The following is a 16818-nucleotide window of genomic DNA, read 5'->3' on the forward strand; positions in this document are numbered from 1 at the left end:
CAAGTCTCCTGACAATGCTCTCTACAACACATCACAGTAAAATCCTCCTTCAAATGATGTGGAAACATCAAAAGGAGTGAGTTAGTCTCCCTACTTCCTGCAAGAAGTCCGTTCTGGTCTACAAGAACTCTTCCATGCAAGAGTGGAATGAAAATAAGCTACTTTGGAAACCCTATATTACTCTAAGATGTCACATCATCATCTGAGGGCAGTTAACCACATCTGGACTAAAGTCTCCTTTCACTGAGAGCCAGAGACATTCTCAATTTTGAGAAATGCTCTTTAAAAATGACTAGCTGCTGTTCATACATATTACCCACTAGTTCATCCAAGATTTTTGACAGTGGTTATGTCCACTGAGGAGCTGTGACTCCACTGAGCCTCTCCACTCACAATTTTCAGCCTGAACCCACTGTGTGAGTCCCCAGTGCCATTCTTTCTCTGGTCTTTTTCCGAATCCTATGGGCACTGAGCAACCCAGAGGTGGTCAGAGGAAGAAACAAGGTGTAAGAGGAGCAATTGGAGATCATAAATCTGCAACAGGAAAATTGGAATAGACTGAAATAGACGTAAGAAAATTAGAGAGTGGAGGAACCTAGACACTCTCTCACTGAAAGTCCTGCTTTTTTCACAGTCTGGGGCTCAGAAAGAATAAAAGTCCATATTATCCTGTAGTTATTAGCAGGGCTGAGAACATAAGCCAGTTACGGCACACACACTCTTATTGCTTCTACTGATGCTTCTACTACCTCTATTCTAGTCTATTTAGTGGTCCTGGAAATAATAGTAATAAATAAGTTACAACATTGATAGTTATTCAATTTACTGAGTGCCTACCTTGTGTGAGGTATTATAGGATATACAAAAATGAACAAGACAAGATTACTGGCCTTAAGTTTCTTATACTCTGTCAGAGATAGACTTACCCAAAGAAGGAGAATGCTGAGTTCCAGGTTCTATAGCAAATGTACCAGTATCAAAGTCCCTAGCAGTCTCCCTTTTATACCACAGTGTCTCCCTTTTTTAAACACAAAATAACATCATTCCCTCACTAATGTGCATCTTGTTGAGTGACGCTATATGAGACACACTGTTCCATGTCCTAGGGATTCAGTGGTGATCAGACAATATCCGCCCCCACAAGGGACCTACATGCTAGTGGAGAAGGTGGAAAACAAAACAATTATGTAAGAGAACTTCACATAAGACTGTGTTCTGTTGAAAATAAAAGAAGGTGCTCTAATAGTGAATGAGATGGAATTGGAGGACAGGCAACCTCAGCTGGAGCGCAGGGAGGGGAGTGTCAGGAAAAATCTTTCTAGGGCTGTGGTGTCTGAGTTGAGCCTGAAGGGTGAGAAGAAGTGAGCCGGGTGTGAGAGCCGGAGCGAGAGCATTCCAGGAAGAGCAGGTGCAAGTACCTGAGGCAGACATGGGTTTGATTTTTTTAAGACTAAAAACACCAGTCTAACAAAGCATGTAAAAAAGGGACGATGAAATCAGACCAGTAAGGAAACAAGTCTCAGCCATGTGAATGATTTACAGTGTGATCTCCTGTAAGGAAGCATTCAAGAACAACTCGGCAGATAATATTCAGAGAATTTTAAGGAATGAGACTTCTTAGGTCCTTTAGTCCCATGCCATGATTTCATCGGTGAGAAAATGGAGTTCATTAATCTGTCAGGTTTACCTTGAGGAACTCAGAAGACATGGGCTATTATTCCCAGTAAATAGCCCAGAAGTGAATTTAGCAACCTGTTTGTGGTCTCATCATAATTCCCTCCCCTGTAAACTGGGCAGTAGCCTTCTATGCCCCTCTGAGTTTAGAATGAGAGAAATCTCATTTCTCAGACTCTCACAAAACCACCTGCCTTGCGTCTGGTCATGGGCAGATCTGTCAGCCTGGAAAACAGAAATGATTTGGGGCCAAACGAAGTTTGTATTTTGGAAACGAAAGCACTAGGTACAGCAAACGGGCCGCCACAGTGGCACGCTACCCTGAAAGCCCCTTCCCCAGTCAACGCGGCCCAGTGCAGTCCCCACAGTTGCCAGTTTGCTCAAAACAGCTGTGCTAGAATCAGGCATGAGCAAGGGCCCCAGCCATCTCCCCTTCCCCTGAACTTCTAGAAAATACAAAAACTCACAGAGCTGAGAGAGGAGCCAGTAAGAAGTAAAGAACATGCAGCAGGTGGTACCATCTGTGCCCGGCTAATTCCAGCCAAAACAATCTGCTCCCTATAGAGTTCCCAGTTGTGGAGAAGGGAAGAGAATCTGCCAGTGGCAGAGCCAGGGGAGGGGGAGTAGCAGGGCAAGTGCCGAGGCTATTATTCAGACGTTCAGCTGGTTGGGGAAGTAGATTATTGATGCCAGTGAACTATTATCTCTCTCCTTTTCTCTTTACAACCACTGTGGGAGATTCTTCCAAAGTCTCACTAAGCTGGCAAGTATCGGATCCCACACCTGTGAGACAGACATGTAGGCATCCCTGTGAGTCTGTCACTACTGAGATGGGAAGGACAAACATTCCACAGCAACACTAGGAAGCACAGCCCACACCAAGATGGAAAAACAAGAGGAGAGGGAGGTTCTGTTTATTTTATCCTATTTTCCTAGCAACCGAATTCTCTCCCTCTCGCCTGTTCATTCTTTGAAAATCATCCACGGTTTAGAATGGGATCATATTCCTCATTGTTGATCCCCAGGTTGGCATCTTCTAAAATAAAATTCTTCTACTTGATGGACTTCCTCATGAGGAGCAAATCTTCCCTCCTGGCACACTTACAACCATGGGATGAATAAATGCAAGCAATGCAAAGGTAGATCGAATTGTCTGTGGTAATAACTTTCCTTTAAGAGAGAAACAGATAGACAGGAACCATCCTTCTCATAGGTGGAGGAGACAGTGACGATTTGAGGGTCATAGAAAGACCTGTCCACTCAAAAAGAAAATGTTACCCACTGCAAAATTTCCATCAGCACCTGTATGTTAAGGCACTGTCTCCAGGAAATCATCTGTTCAATGCAAATACCTGGGAGGGGTAATATTTGCCTATTGTCATCTTCCCTTAGATTAATTGATCAGTTCATAGCTGAGAGTTGAGTCCTGAGGGAGTGGGGCCCAGGAAAGTCCACTTTTATTGGGAGAAGAGAAGGTTTGGATTCCAGGTGAGGACCCAGAAAAGTGGGACCTCACGTGTCCCTGAAGGAAGGGAAGATGGTGCCTGATACTAACCCTCCGCTTGGGCTGAACTGTGCCCCTCCCCAAAAAGGTATGCTGAGGTCCTAACCCCTGATACTTATGAATGTGACCTTATTTGGAAATAGGGTATTTACAGATATAACCAAATTAAGATGAGGTCATTCGGGTGGACCCTAATCCAGTATGGATGGTGTCTTTATAAGAAGAGGGAAATCTGAACACAGGCACAGGCAGGGAGAATGCCATGTGAAATCAAAGAGACTGGAGTGAGGCAACTGCAAGCCAAAGAAAGCCAAGGATGCTGGCCGTCACCAGAAGCTGGGACAGAGAGGTAGAACAGATCCCTCAGAAGAAAGCAGCCGCCCCCCAACCTTGATTTTGGACTTCTAGCCTCCAGAACTGTGAGAGAATAAGCTTCTGTTGTTTTAAGCCACCTAATCTGTGGTACTTACAGCAGCCCTAGGAAACTAATACAGGCCCCAAACAAACCATGGTGAGGCTTTCAGTTTTCAGTCTCTGGGTTGGTCTAAACATTCAAGATCAGTGTTTGATCCAGCCATTCTCCTGGTGCCTGGGCTTTAACACATAAAGATCAGCAGGAATATCCCTTATAGTTTTGAGATGCGTGTCATCAGGAAAAAGACAAACTGCTTACTCTTTTACCCAAATGTCTTCTATAAGGTAATCTTTTTCATTAGGATAATTAAATTCTTATTTGAAAGGGCACCAAAGTGCAAGCATTATCGTCTGATTTCCTGTAAAGTCTTTTCCTGCCTCCTGTTCCACATGGTGTCCATTAACAGGAGAAGCACCAAGTGAGTCAGACGTTATGGTTATAGGTTTGCGGCTTGTGTCAGTGCTAAGAAGAGGGAAATGAGAAAGGAAAACATAAATTGGGAAACAGTGTCAGAGGGCAGGCCGAGATAATGGAAGTACCAGAAAGCAGAGGAAAAGGGTGTTGTGTGGGAACCGAAACCTTGCTTCAGGTAGGAAATGTCAGAGAAATACAGTAACGTTTTTAAATGAAAGGAAAGGGGGGTGGAATCCAAGCAGTCCTTTATTGTGTTTTTTGGCAGTCTGAATTCAGTACCAGAAATGAGTGAAATGTGCCCTCTCCCCTGATTCATTACTGCTGTAGGATCTTAACCATTTTCAGCCCCAAGTCTCTTGGGAAATCGGCTAATAATTCCTGTGACGTCTTTACATCACTGAGATCTGGGGAGGATCTTGGGAGTTCTGTGAGTAAGACAACATGAAAGCCCGAGGCAGGAATGAGTCAGCTGAGGTGTGTTTTGATGTACTGATGTATTGCTCTGGTAGCCAGTGGCCTCAAGCTGGGAATCAGTGAGACCAGGTTCTGGGACACATTCTCAGATGTGGCTGTGAACTCCGTTCTGCCCCATTACTCCTTGCCTACCGCTGCCCACCTACCCATGAGTGGACCACAGAAGGTGCAGGTAAGAAAGGCAGGGGATGGTTCACTGAAAATCTCTCATCTCTTTCCTAAGAAAAACACACCCAACTCTACGTCTTCTTCACAGAAGCCAGCATGCCATCCTTTACATTGTATTTCTAGAAGATGGTATATCATCTTAAAAGGCTGGTTTAATTTGCTTTTCTCCAAGCGTTGTGGTATTTTTTATATGCCATTAGTCAGTTATTGCATGTTACTAGCAATAACAGTCCCACCTAATGTATTTAATTTGTTTTGAAAATCATAGCACATCTTTACACACAGAAGAGACAGCTTTTAACTCCATTGATGACTTCCTCTTTAAAAGTCCTCCTTTAAATCTCTAACCACAGTCTTCTTGGTTTTCTTCTTACCCACTGACCAAGCTCTGCTTTCTTCAACTCAATCTTTAAATGGTAGCGTTTCCAGGGTCCCTCTGGGGCTCTCTGTTCTCCGCGTTCCGATCACTGTGCTGAAGTCTCTTTTTCAACAAAGACTCAAAAATGCACCTTTCCAGTAAGACTTTGCTCCTGTGCACTAGACCTGCACATCCAAATGAATACTGGACATCGCCCCCTGATTGTCTCCAAAGCACCTCAAATTTGACATGTCCAAGATGGACGTAGCCGTGTCTCCCTCCCGCCCACCGTCCCCCACCTAAAACCTGGTGACTGTCACTTCCTGGGTCACTCAGGTGGAAATCTTGAGAATCATCATGCCATATCTCTAAATGGGTTATCAGGTCTTGTGAGTCATAGCCCCTGTTATCTCTCCTACTCGTTCCTCTTCCTCAATCACCATCATCATTCTGTTGTTTCAGGCGTACATCAAATCTCAAGAATTGCCCTAAATAGGCTTTTCACTGGTCGCACTGGCCCCGGTCTCACCCAAGGTGCTTCCTGGCTCTAACACAGCAGGGAAGAGAGCTGTCACTGAGGGTCCATGGAGGAGCTGGCAGATAGAGGAACGCCCCCTTTTAGGCTCTTTAAAGATATGTCTTGATATTCTTCACATATGACTTTCTGGAACATTGCTTCCTCACAGCCTTAATAACTGTGATGTTGACATATCTCCTTAAATATGGTTGAAAGAATGTGCTCAAGAGAAATAACTAGTGCCCTTCCCTCCCCTTGCCACCTGTAACTATGCTTGTGGTTTTATCACCTTCTAACTCATTCCACATTCTGATATTGGCCAAAAGTGCTCTTTTGGTACTTTTATGCTTTCATGTCAATCTTCTCCTACCTAAACGTGTGAGCTTTTTAAAGCTGGCACCATCTTATCTGTAGTCCCACCTCTCCGTGAGTTATTGCCACCAAGTAGATATTCAATAAATGTACACTGATTTAATTCACTGGTGCAAATTTGATTATGCAAAGCCTTACTTTAAAATCCTTCAGGGGTTCCCCAAAGCACCCAAAATACAACTCATACTCCTTAGCTTGGTTCACAAAGCTTTCATGTGTTGGTTCCTCCTTGTATCCCTTTCCATCACCTCTCACCATCTCTCCAGTTGCATCTGCCTGAACATACCTCTTTTTTTTTGTCCTTCAGAACATAGATCAAAGGTCACTTTCTTAAGTCCCTCTTTCCTGAAACCCTAGTCTTAGATGTGCATCTCCTTTGGGCTTCTGTACATGCTTCGTGAATGCGCTATCCAAGGGTTGGTTTCCCAAAGGCAATGTGTTCCTAGAAGGTCAAAACTGTGAACATTCTGACTCCAGCACCTACTACAAAGCTGGAGACCCAGAAAGAACCTGGAAAATGTGTGAGTCCTCTGGAAAGAGATTTTCAGCAACATCTAGTCCCCACTGACCTTGGTCATTAGCCAAATAGAGGAATAATTCAGTGACAAGAGAGAAAATAACATAGAAAGTGAGCAATGTAAAAATAAGGAACTGTGGAAGGACCCCAATGCAAACCAGAAATGTGTAATTTAACACACTTGAAGATTTTTGAAAACCGTTTACAGGATTATATTGGGGCACAGATTTTACCCACATAGATTAACAACTTCATTTCTCACATAACCACTAATTACATACAACAGCAACAACGTACACTGCTGACATCCAGATATTGATCGAATTGTAAAATTACTGAGGCAAAACTCACTACAATCCAAGTGAGGTGGGTTAAAGGGGAACATGAATAAATAAGCCTACTACCTAATGCTGAACATGAGCATAGCCTTTAAGCTATTTTAGCAACGACTCAGTTGGGGAACATGAACTAAATAAAAGAGAAAGAAGCCCAAAGTAATCTGAGATGCATTTTCTTCAACTTCTCTGGAATTTTCAATTACCTCAGTTTCCTGACAAAGCTTTGCTGATGTCAGTAATTTACAGTAACAATCAGCAAGATAACAGCAGGTTTGTGTGGGCCAGAGGTAAATTGGGGTCTGATATGAGTAATATATCCTGCACTGAAGGACAGTGGGAGGCATGAGAAAAGGCACAATTTCTATTAGTGATTTTTAAATAAAATGAAAACCACATGCATATATCACAGAGCAGGTGAATATGCAGTCCTCACTGTTCTTTCCCAGGAAATGTAACTACTTCCTTCTTGAATCCTAAGTGGCTTTTTATAAGGACTCCACCATAGATGCTACTAGAAGATGCTCTGCTTTTGTATCTTAAAATTTTGTACACCAGAACACACTGTGCGTGCATACCCTCAGTATTTAGGGAAATGTGGGTAATTACAAAAGAGGTAGCAAGTACCATCTTTTCTTTGCACGGTGTACAATTATTTAAATGACTTTAAGGCAAACAAATGGAAGCCAGACAAAATAACCTTTTGCCAATATATGAATATTGCCAATATATTCATATTCAATATGTGAATCCTCTTTGTCCCAGAGTGTGAAGCCCACAGATCACGAAGGCATTTAGCTGGAACGTTGCAGTTCTTTGGGGTCAACAATGAAAACTTCACTTCTCATTGTAGGGTCCTGAATAGCCACTGACCGTGGGCTTTCCCTGAAAGTTGTTCTCTTGGTTTTCTCACGAAATTGCTGATGTGAACTGGTTGTCTCATAATTTTGCTTTTTTCTGCTAAAGACAGAGAAACCAGAACATTTGAACTGCAGGTTCTGGTGGTGTTTCCTTGTCAATAAGATGAGGGGTTGTAAAGGAGTCTTAGGCTCCTTCCTATGAAGTTTATGTTATGAGGATGGCTCTGGTTAAAGGGACTTTCCCTGCTTAACCTAAGAAGCTCTGTAGTCGAGGGGTGAGAGGCTATACTTTCTCGTGAAAAGACCTGCCTTCCTAGCTGTGTGATCTTGGCCAAGTTGTCTCACTAAACCTCAGTTTACTTACCTTTAAAATGGGAATAATATATCAACAATTTCACAGAAAGGTTCTGGGACTCAAATGAGACAAGAGGTGCGCAGACAGTTTGCAAATGGTATCTAAGGTAGGTCCTGGTAAAGGGGCGGACGTGTACAGTGTATATATTTCATCGACTCTCCTTTTGACCCTCTTCCGCAGTGTCCTTTTTTCCCTTCTGGGTTTGAGGGAAGTCTCCCTGTGATAACCTATTCCTAGAGTTAGGTCCACAGAGAGTTCTCTAAAAAGGAACACAATAATTTCAGTACTTAGAAACTTTCCAGCATGTAATTTTTAGGGGGCCGGGATGGTCTCAAGATTCATCCTCAAAGGGACTCTTTGTTCCCTGGTGGGCGTGAGCCTTGGGTGGCTGAAAGAGGAAGGAATGCTTGACAATTATCAGTCCAATGAGAGACTTCAGAGCATGAGAACTGAGGAGGTTGCTCTGTCCTGATTCTAGATATGTGAGGCCTCCGCTGCTCTGAGCAGATAATCCGGGGCGATAATGATGTAGTCACAAGGGTGAGCCTTTGTAACAAGGCAGCCGAGGCCTTGCTCACAGTTCGAACTTTCCCCTTAGCCCTTTTGCATATTTTAGAGAGAGACTTTTAAGTCACGAGATAGCCTTGCCTGTCAGAGTAATCGACCCATATGGGGAACTTCTTTTGTGACTTGACAGGGACTCAGGAGGGGAAGCTGCTGGAGATGAAAACTGATGATCCAAATAGCAGGAAAAGGCTTCTAGTTTACGATTATTGTTTTCCTTTGGCTAATTTTAATTCTGATGAATACTAAGTTTTCTTTGGTACTTTTTGTTCCTTAAGACTTTTTTTTTTTTCTGTTATGTTGTTCAGCCAAGTATTTCTTAAGCCTCTATGAAAACAATACTACATATTTCTTAAGCCCATGTAAACAGACATTTCCATGAAGACTGGCTTGACAAATATATGTAGATGGCAACCTGAAAGGCCATTCCTATTGCAAAAATGAAAAGATTTGACAGATCGATAGGTAAATAGATAGATTGCATACTAAAACTTAATGTTAATTCAAACGGATTAGAATGATGTTAACCCTTGCCATCCTGTTAGTTACTTTCTGTTCCTCTAACAGTGTAAACATGTGGAATGCCTTGATATATGTGATGCTTGGATGGGAGGATAGATGACAAACTGTTTTAAAACGGGTCATTTGTGAACAAGTATTTACTGATTGCCAGTAAACACCAGTCACCTGTGTTGGACAACAGGAATAGATGTGGAATAATAGATGAAAACTCATGTGCAAGCAGATCGTTATAGGGGCAACAGAGAGGAAGGAGTTCTGATCGTTCTGTGAGACTCTGCCCAGGGGAGCTAGGGAAAGCTTCAGAGAAAAGAGGCTATTTGAGTTTGGTGTTGAAGGGCCAATAGGAATTTAGCAGGTTGAGAAAAGAGGATAATGATGGAAGGCTTGGGAGTCTGAGGAACGTGGTGCGGAAAAGGAATGACAAGCTCACCATCCTCCTCGAGCGTTCGGTTATAAACTCCTCGAATGGGACCAAAGTAAACTTCATATTTAAACCAAAAAATAAAAAATCCATACTGTAATAGATAAATTATCTCTCCCTCCTCGGTATTAATTACCTGTTTTTCACAATTGCTAATGAATAAATAAATGAAGTAGCAATATTTGGTCATGGATGAACAACCTCCTTGCATTATAGGGGGAAGAGGAGAGAAAGCCACTTCAAGTCGCCCCTGCCCAATAGAGATAAATATGGCTGGAACGTAACCATGAAAGTGACACAAGAACCTGATTGATAGGTCATCTCCCACTTGGATTCTGACCTTTCACCTAAAACAACACTGTCTAGTGACTTCCAGATGTGGATGCTTGAACATTAGTAAGCAGTCAAGACTGAAACCTTATTTCCCACAAGCTATGAATAAATGGGTGACTTATAAGAATATCATCTCATTATGACAAACACTAAAAGAGGAATTTGAAGAAATAATTTAAGCATTTTAATGAAGCTCTTGTTCTATTCCCTCTTCCTGAAAACAGTATTTCAGAGTTAGCCTTTCTAACAGGAAATAGAATAGCTTGGCAAAAGGAACCACAACCGTATATCTAAACTGGCAGCATATTTGTATGGTGTGGCGTGATACATATGTTCACCACCCTTTACTGGTTAAACTGTATTTCATTATCATCTCCTTATTTCCACTTCTAATTCTAGCAGAACTATTTCCTATAAACAGGCCAGCTCTCTAGCAATTTCAAGCTTAAGAATTCTTTTTAAATGCCTGATCCCAACTTTATTAAGTAGTGTTTTCCTCATTCTTAATTCTAAGCCCCTTGGGTACGCACTTAGGTCTGTTGCCATAAATGGAGAGAAAAATTAATTTACCACCAATTCCAACTGCACTGTGTATATGGATATTTATGCCCTCTGTGGTTTTTTGAAAAAAGACTGCTTGGATTAGGAATATCTATTTGGTATTATTATAATACAATAAATCTACAGATTTGATCATTATAATATTATATGATACTACAGAATGCAAGAATCCTCCCAAACCTCCATCAAGTTAATCTTTTAAATTCAATTCAATTTATTTAAAAAATGCTGTACCTTGTTTAATTTAAATAGCAGATATTTTCCATATTCTGGATTTGGGGGTACTGGGTTTTTTTGTTTGTTTTTTTTTTAACATCTTTATTGGAGTATAATTGCTTTACAATGGTGTGTTAGTTTCTGCTTTATAATAAAGTGAATCAGCTATATGTATATACATATATCCCCATATCCCCTCCCTCTCACATCTCACTCTCACCCTCCCTATCCCACCCCTCTAGGTGTCCCACAAAGCACCGAGCTGATCTCCCTGTGCCATGCAGCTGCTTCCCACTAGCTAGCTATTTTACACTTGGTAGTGTATATATGTCAATGCCACTCTCTCACTTCATCCCAGCTTACACTTCCCCATCCCCGTGTCCTCAAGTCCATTCTCTATGTCTGTGTCTTTATTCCTGTCCTGCCCCTAGATTCTTCAGAACCATTTTTTTTTTAGATTCCATATATATGTGTGAGCATACGATATTAGTTTTTCTCTTTCTGACTTACTTCAGTCTGTATGACAGTCTCTAGGTCCATCCACCTCACTACAAATAACTCAATTTCGTTTCTTTTTATGGCTGAGTAATATTCCATTGTATATATGTGCCACATCTTTTTTTTTTTAACATCTTTTTTTTTTAAATTAAGTAATTAATCAATTTATTTATTTTTGTGGTACGCAGGCCTCTCACTGTTGTGGCCTCTCCCTTTGCGGAGCACAGGGTCCGGGCGCGCAGGCTCAGCGGCCATGGCTCACGGGCGCAGCTGCTCCACGGCACGTGGGATCTTCCCGGACCGGGGCACGAACCCGCGTCCCCTGCATTGGCAGGCAGACTCTCAACCACTGCGCCACCAGGGAAGCCCCTTTTAACATCTTTATTGGAGTATAATTGCTTTACAATGGTGTGTTAGTTTCTGCTTTATAACAAAGTGAATCAGTTATACATATACATATATTCCCATATCTCTTCCCTCTTGCATCTCCCTCCCTCCCACCCTCCCTATCCCACGCCTTTAGGTGGTCACAAACCACATAGCTGATCTCCCTGTGCTATGCGGCTGCTTCCCACTAGCTACCTATTTTATGTTTGGTATGTATATATGTCCATGCCACTCTCTTACTTTTTCACAGCTTACTCTTCCCCCTCCCCATATCCTCAAGCCCATGCTTTAGTAGGTCTGTGTCTTTATTCCCGTCTTACCCCTAGGAACTTCATGACCTTTTTTTCCTTAGATTCCATATATATGTGTTAGCATACGGTGTTTGTTTTTCTCTTTCTGACTTACTTCACTGTGTATGACAGACTCTAGGTCCATCCACCTCACTACAAATAACTCAATTTCGTTTCTTTTTATGGCTGAGTAATATTCCATTGTATATATGTGCCACATCTTCTTTATCCATTCATCTGTTGATGGACATTTAGGTTGCTTCCATTTCCTGGCTATTGTAAATAGTGCTGTAGTGAACATTGTGGTACATGACTCTTTTTGAATTACGGTTTTCTCAGGGTATATGCCCAGTATGGGAATGCTGGGTCGTATGGTAGTTCTAGTTTTAGTTTTTAAGGAACCTCCATACTGTTCTCCATAGTGGCTGTATCAATTTACATTCCCACCAACAGTGCAAGACGGTTCCCTTTTCTCCACACCCTCTCCAGTATTTATTGTCTGTAGATCTTTTGATGATGGCCATTCTGACCAGTGTGAGGTGATACCTCATTGTAGTTTTGATTTGCATTTCTCTAATGATCAGTGATGTGGAGCATCCTTTCATGTGTTTGTTGGCAATCTGTATATCTTCTTTGGAGAAATGTCTATTTAGGTCTTCTGCCCATTTTTGGATTGGGTTGTTTGTTTTTTGATATTGAGATGCATGAGCTGCTTGTATATTTTGGAGATTAATCCTTTGTCAGTTGCTTCATTTGCAAATATTTTCTCCCATTCTGAGGGTTGTCTTTCAGTCTTGTTTATGGTTTCCTTTGCTGTGCAAAAGCTTTTAAGTTTTATTAGGTCCCATTTGTTTATTTTTGTTTTTATTTCCATTTCTCTAGGAGGTGGGTCAAAGAGGTTCTTGCTGTGATTTATGTCATAGTGTTCTGCCTATGTTTTCCTCTAAGAGTTTGATAGTGTCTGGCCTTACATTTAGGTTTTTAATCCATTTTGAATTTCTTTTTGTGTATGGTGTTAGGGAGTGTTCTAATTTCATTCTTTTACATGTAGCTGTCCAGTTTTCCCAGCACCACTTATTGAAGAGGCTGTCTTTTCTCCATTGTATATTCTTGCCTCCTTTATCAAAAATAAAGTGACCATAGGTGCTTGGGTTTATCTCTGGACTTTGTATCCTGTTCCACTGATTGATATTTCTGTTTTTGTGCCAGTACCATACTGTCTTGATTACTGTAGCTTTGTAGTATAGTCTGAAGTCAGGGAGCCTGGATTCCTCCAGCTCTGTTTTTCTTTCTCAAGATTGCTTTGGCTATTCAGGGTCTTTTGTGTTTCCATACAAATTGTGAAAGTCATTTGTTCTAGTTCTGTGAAAAATGCCATTGGTAGTTTGATAGGGATTGCATTGAATCTGTAGATTGCTTTGGGTAATTTGCACTGTCATTTTCACAATGTTGATTCTTCCAATCCAAGAAGATGGGATATCTCTCCATCTGTTTGTATCATCTTTAATTTCTTTCATCAGTGTCTTATAGTTTTCTGCATACAGGTCTTTTGTCTCCTTAGATAGGTTTATTCCTAGGTATTTTATTCTTTTTGTTGCAGTGGTAAATGGGATTGTTTTTGTATCCATTCAGCCAGTCTATGTCTTTTGGTTAGAGCATTTAATCCATTTAAATTTAAGGTAGCTATCGATATGTACATTCCTATTACCATTTTGTTAATCGTTTTGGGTTTGTTACTGTAGGTCTTTTCCTTCTCTTGTGTTTCCTGCCTGGAGAAGTTCCTTTAGCATTTGTTGTAAAGCTGGTTTGGTGGTGCTGAATTCTCTTAGCTTTTGCTTGTCTGTAAAGGTTTTAATTTCTCTGTCGAATTGGAATGAGATCCTTGCTGGGTAGAGTAATCTTGGTTGTAGGATTTTCCCTTTCATCACTTTAAATATGTCCTGCCCCTCCCTTCTGGCTTGCAGAGTTTCTGCTGAAAGATCAGCTGTTAACCTTATGGGGATTCCCTTGTATGTTATTTGTTGCTTTTCCCTTAATAGGGAATTAAGGGAATTCCTTATTAAGGGAAAAGCAACAAATAACATACAAGGGAATATTAATATTTTTATTAATATTAAAATATTACAAAAATATTAATATTTTTTCTTTGCATTTAATTTTTGATAGTTTGATTAATATGTGTCTTGGTGTGTTTCTCCTTGGATTTATCCTTTATGGGACTCTGTGCTTCCTGGACTTGATTGACTATTTCCTTTCCCATAATAGGAAATTTTTCAACTATAATCTCTTCAAATATTTTCTCAGTCCCTTTCTTTTTCTCTTCTTCTTCTGGAACCCCTATAAGTTGAATGTTGGTGCATTTAATGTTGTCCCAGAGGTCTCTGAGACTGTCCTCAATTCTTTTCATTCTTTTTTCTTTATTCTGCTCTGCAGTAGTTATTTCCACTATTTTATCTTCCAGGTCACCTATCCGTTCTTCTGCCTCAGTTATTCTGCTATTGATTCTTTCTAGAGGATTTTTAATTTCATTTATTTTGCTGTTCATCATTGTTTGTTTGCTCTTTAGTTCTTCTAGGTCCTTGTTAAACGTTTCTTGTATTTTCTCCGTTCTATTTCCAAGATTTTGGATCATCTTAACTATCATTACTCTGAATTATTTTTCAGGTAGACTGCCTGTTTCCTCTTCATTTGTTTGGTCTGTTGGGTTTTTACCTTGCTCCTTCATCTGCTGTGTGTTTCTCTGTCTTCTCATTTTGTTTAACTTACTGTGTTTGGGGTCTCCTTTTCGCAGGCTGCAAGTTTGTAGTTCCCGTTGTTTTTGGTGCCTGCCCCCAGTGGGTAAGGTTGGTTCAGTGGGTTGTGTAGGCTTCCTGGTGGAGGGGGACTGGTGCCTGTGTTCTGGTGGGTGAGGCTGGATCTTGTCTTTCTGGTGAGCATGTCCACCTCTGGTGGTGTATTTTGGGGTGTCTGTGAACTTATTATGATTTTAGGCAGCCTCTCTGCTAATGGGTGGGGTTGTGTTCCTGTCTTGCTAGTTGTTTGTCATAGGGTGTCCAGCACTGTAGCTTGCTGTTCGTTGAGTGGCGCTGGGTCTTAGCGTTGAGGTGGAGATCTCTGGGAGAGCTTTCGCCATTTGATATTACGTGGAGCCAGGAGGTCTCTGGTGGACCAGTGTCCTAAACTCAGCTCTCCCACCTCAGAGGCTCAGGACTGACACCAGGCTGGAGCACCAACACCAGGCTGGAGCACCAAGACCTTGTCAGCCACATGGCTGCCTGGTGAAGAGCTTGCAGACACCGATGATGCACAGGATGTTGAACACCACGGAGCCCACAATGGTCCCCACTCCCACATCACCCTTGGTAATGAAGACGCCTATGACTGATGTGAACAGCTCTGGAGCTGAACTGCCCGCTGCCATGAACATGGCCCCAGCCACATCCTCGCTGAGGTGCAGGCGCTCCTTTTTAAAGCCTCAGTCGGGGGTATTTTTTTGTTTCTTGTGTTATTTTGTCACTTTGGCTTAACCTTTGTGGAATGTAAAATTCTTTATTGGTTCAAACCCACTGAGTCTCTGTAGGTGTGGTAATGTTCCAGAATTCTGAATCATAGGATGTGGATACTGAATAATTTTAGATAATGGCCACCAGTGAAAATCACATTAATCAGGAAACCATATCCAGATGCCTCCCACATGTCCAAAGTCAAAGATAAAGCATCACATTGCCATTGATTTCTTCTCCTTCCTTCTCCCTGTCTCCTCTGCATCATCCCTTGTCCCTCCCCCTTTCCCCTCCCCCTTTGCTCCCCCTTTTCCTCTTTTTTCTCTTTCATCCTCCTCCACCTCCGCCTTCTCCCCCTCCTCCTCCTTCTCTGCTCTTCCTCTTCTTGTCCTTCTCCTTCTTCAATATGGACTAAAAATGGACCAACTACTCTGTTCTGTCAGGGTATTATTCTTTTGCATCTGAAAACTCCATCTAGAAAAAAGTACAGTTGGGATTCCTTTACATGGTAAGGAAGACGCCACTAAGTAAGCTTTTGAGAAAACCAGGCTTCATATGCTTTATGCTTAATAAACCAACAGCATCACAGAACCTTGTTAAGACCTACCACCAAACCGAAAGTTCTGTGTTCTCAAATTTGAAACCAATCTGACGTGAAATATTCTGGGGGGTTAGGAATCCATACCCTAAAGAATTCCCTTACATTCACAGAATAAAAGCAATAGATGTGGTTGAAACAAATATTTCAGTAGTAAAAGCACCCAAGACCTAAAGCTTATTAAATAAATGAAACAATAATTTTGTAATCGTGTAGCTTCCTTATATACCCAATGATGTATCTTCAGAGATAATTCAACTACAGAACTTCCAGAGGATGAGATGAAGCTTAAGATCTGGATCTGACCTTGACCTAAACATAGCTACTATTTCCTAACCTTGAACTGTCCACAGCTACTATCTCATTGCTGTTCTAATGAATGTATGGAATCAGATAGTACAGTGCCTAATTTCTAGCAAAGGCAGATTTCCTAGCATATCTCTTCCCACTTTTCGCTAAACTGAGGACAATTTGCTAATTTTGCACTTTTTTTTTCCACACTGTGTATTTAAATTTATTAGGGAAAAATAACCTGATATCACGCCATAATGTTTTTTACAATAAAGAAGAAATTTTTTAGTAACTACAAAAAGAAAATAGAAAGAATTCTCTTACATTCTAAGACTGGATTAATATTCAGCTTAACTAATTTTTTTGTATAAAATATTGATATCTTTATTTTTTAGATAATTCTCTTCTTCTATTCTCCTTTCAACCTAAGGTATAAACATTTTGTTAGATTTTCTTTTAGATAGAATTTAGGGCAGTAAAATAGACTAGTGCTATTAAAGTTATTAGAGAATCAATGTTTTGAGGAAAGAGTGACTTTAAGTTCAGGGGCAGAGCCATTTCCCAGGTTAACTCATTCCAAGAAAGAAGTACTAAAAGGTATAATATCCCAGCCTCCAGAGACTCTTCACAAAAGTGTGATACCATGAATACATTTAGGGCAAGAAACGGTT

The sequence above is a fragment of the Grampus griseus genome (genome assembly GCF_964374135.1).
Source record: "Grampus griseus genome assembly, chromosome: 7".
Taxonomy (NCBI): domain Eukaryota; kingdom Metazoa; phylum Chordata; class Mammalia; order Artiodactyla; family Delphinidae; genus Grampus; species Grampus griseus.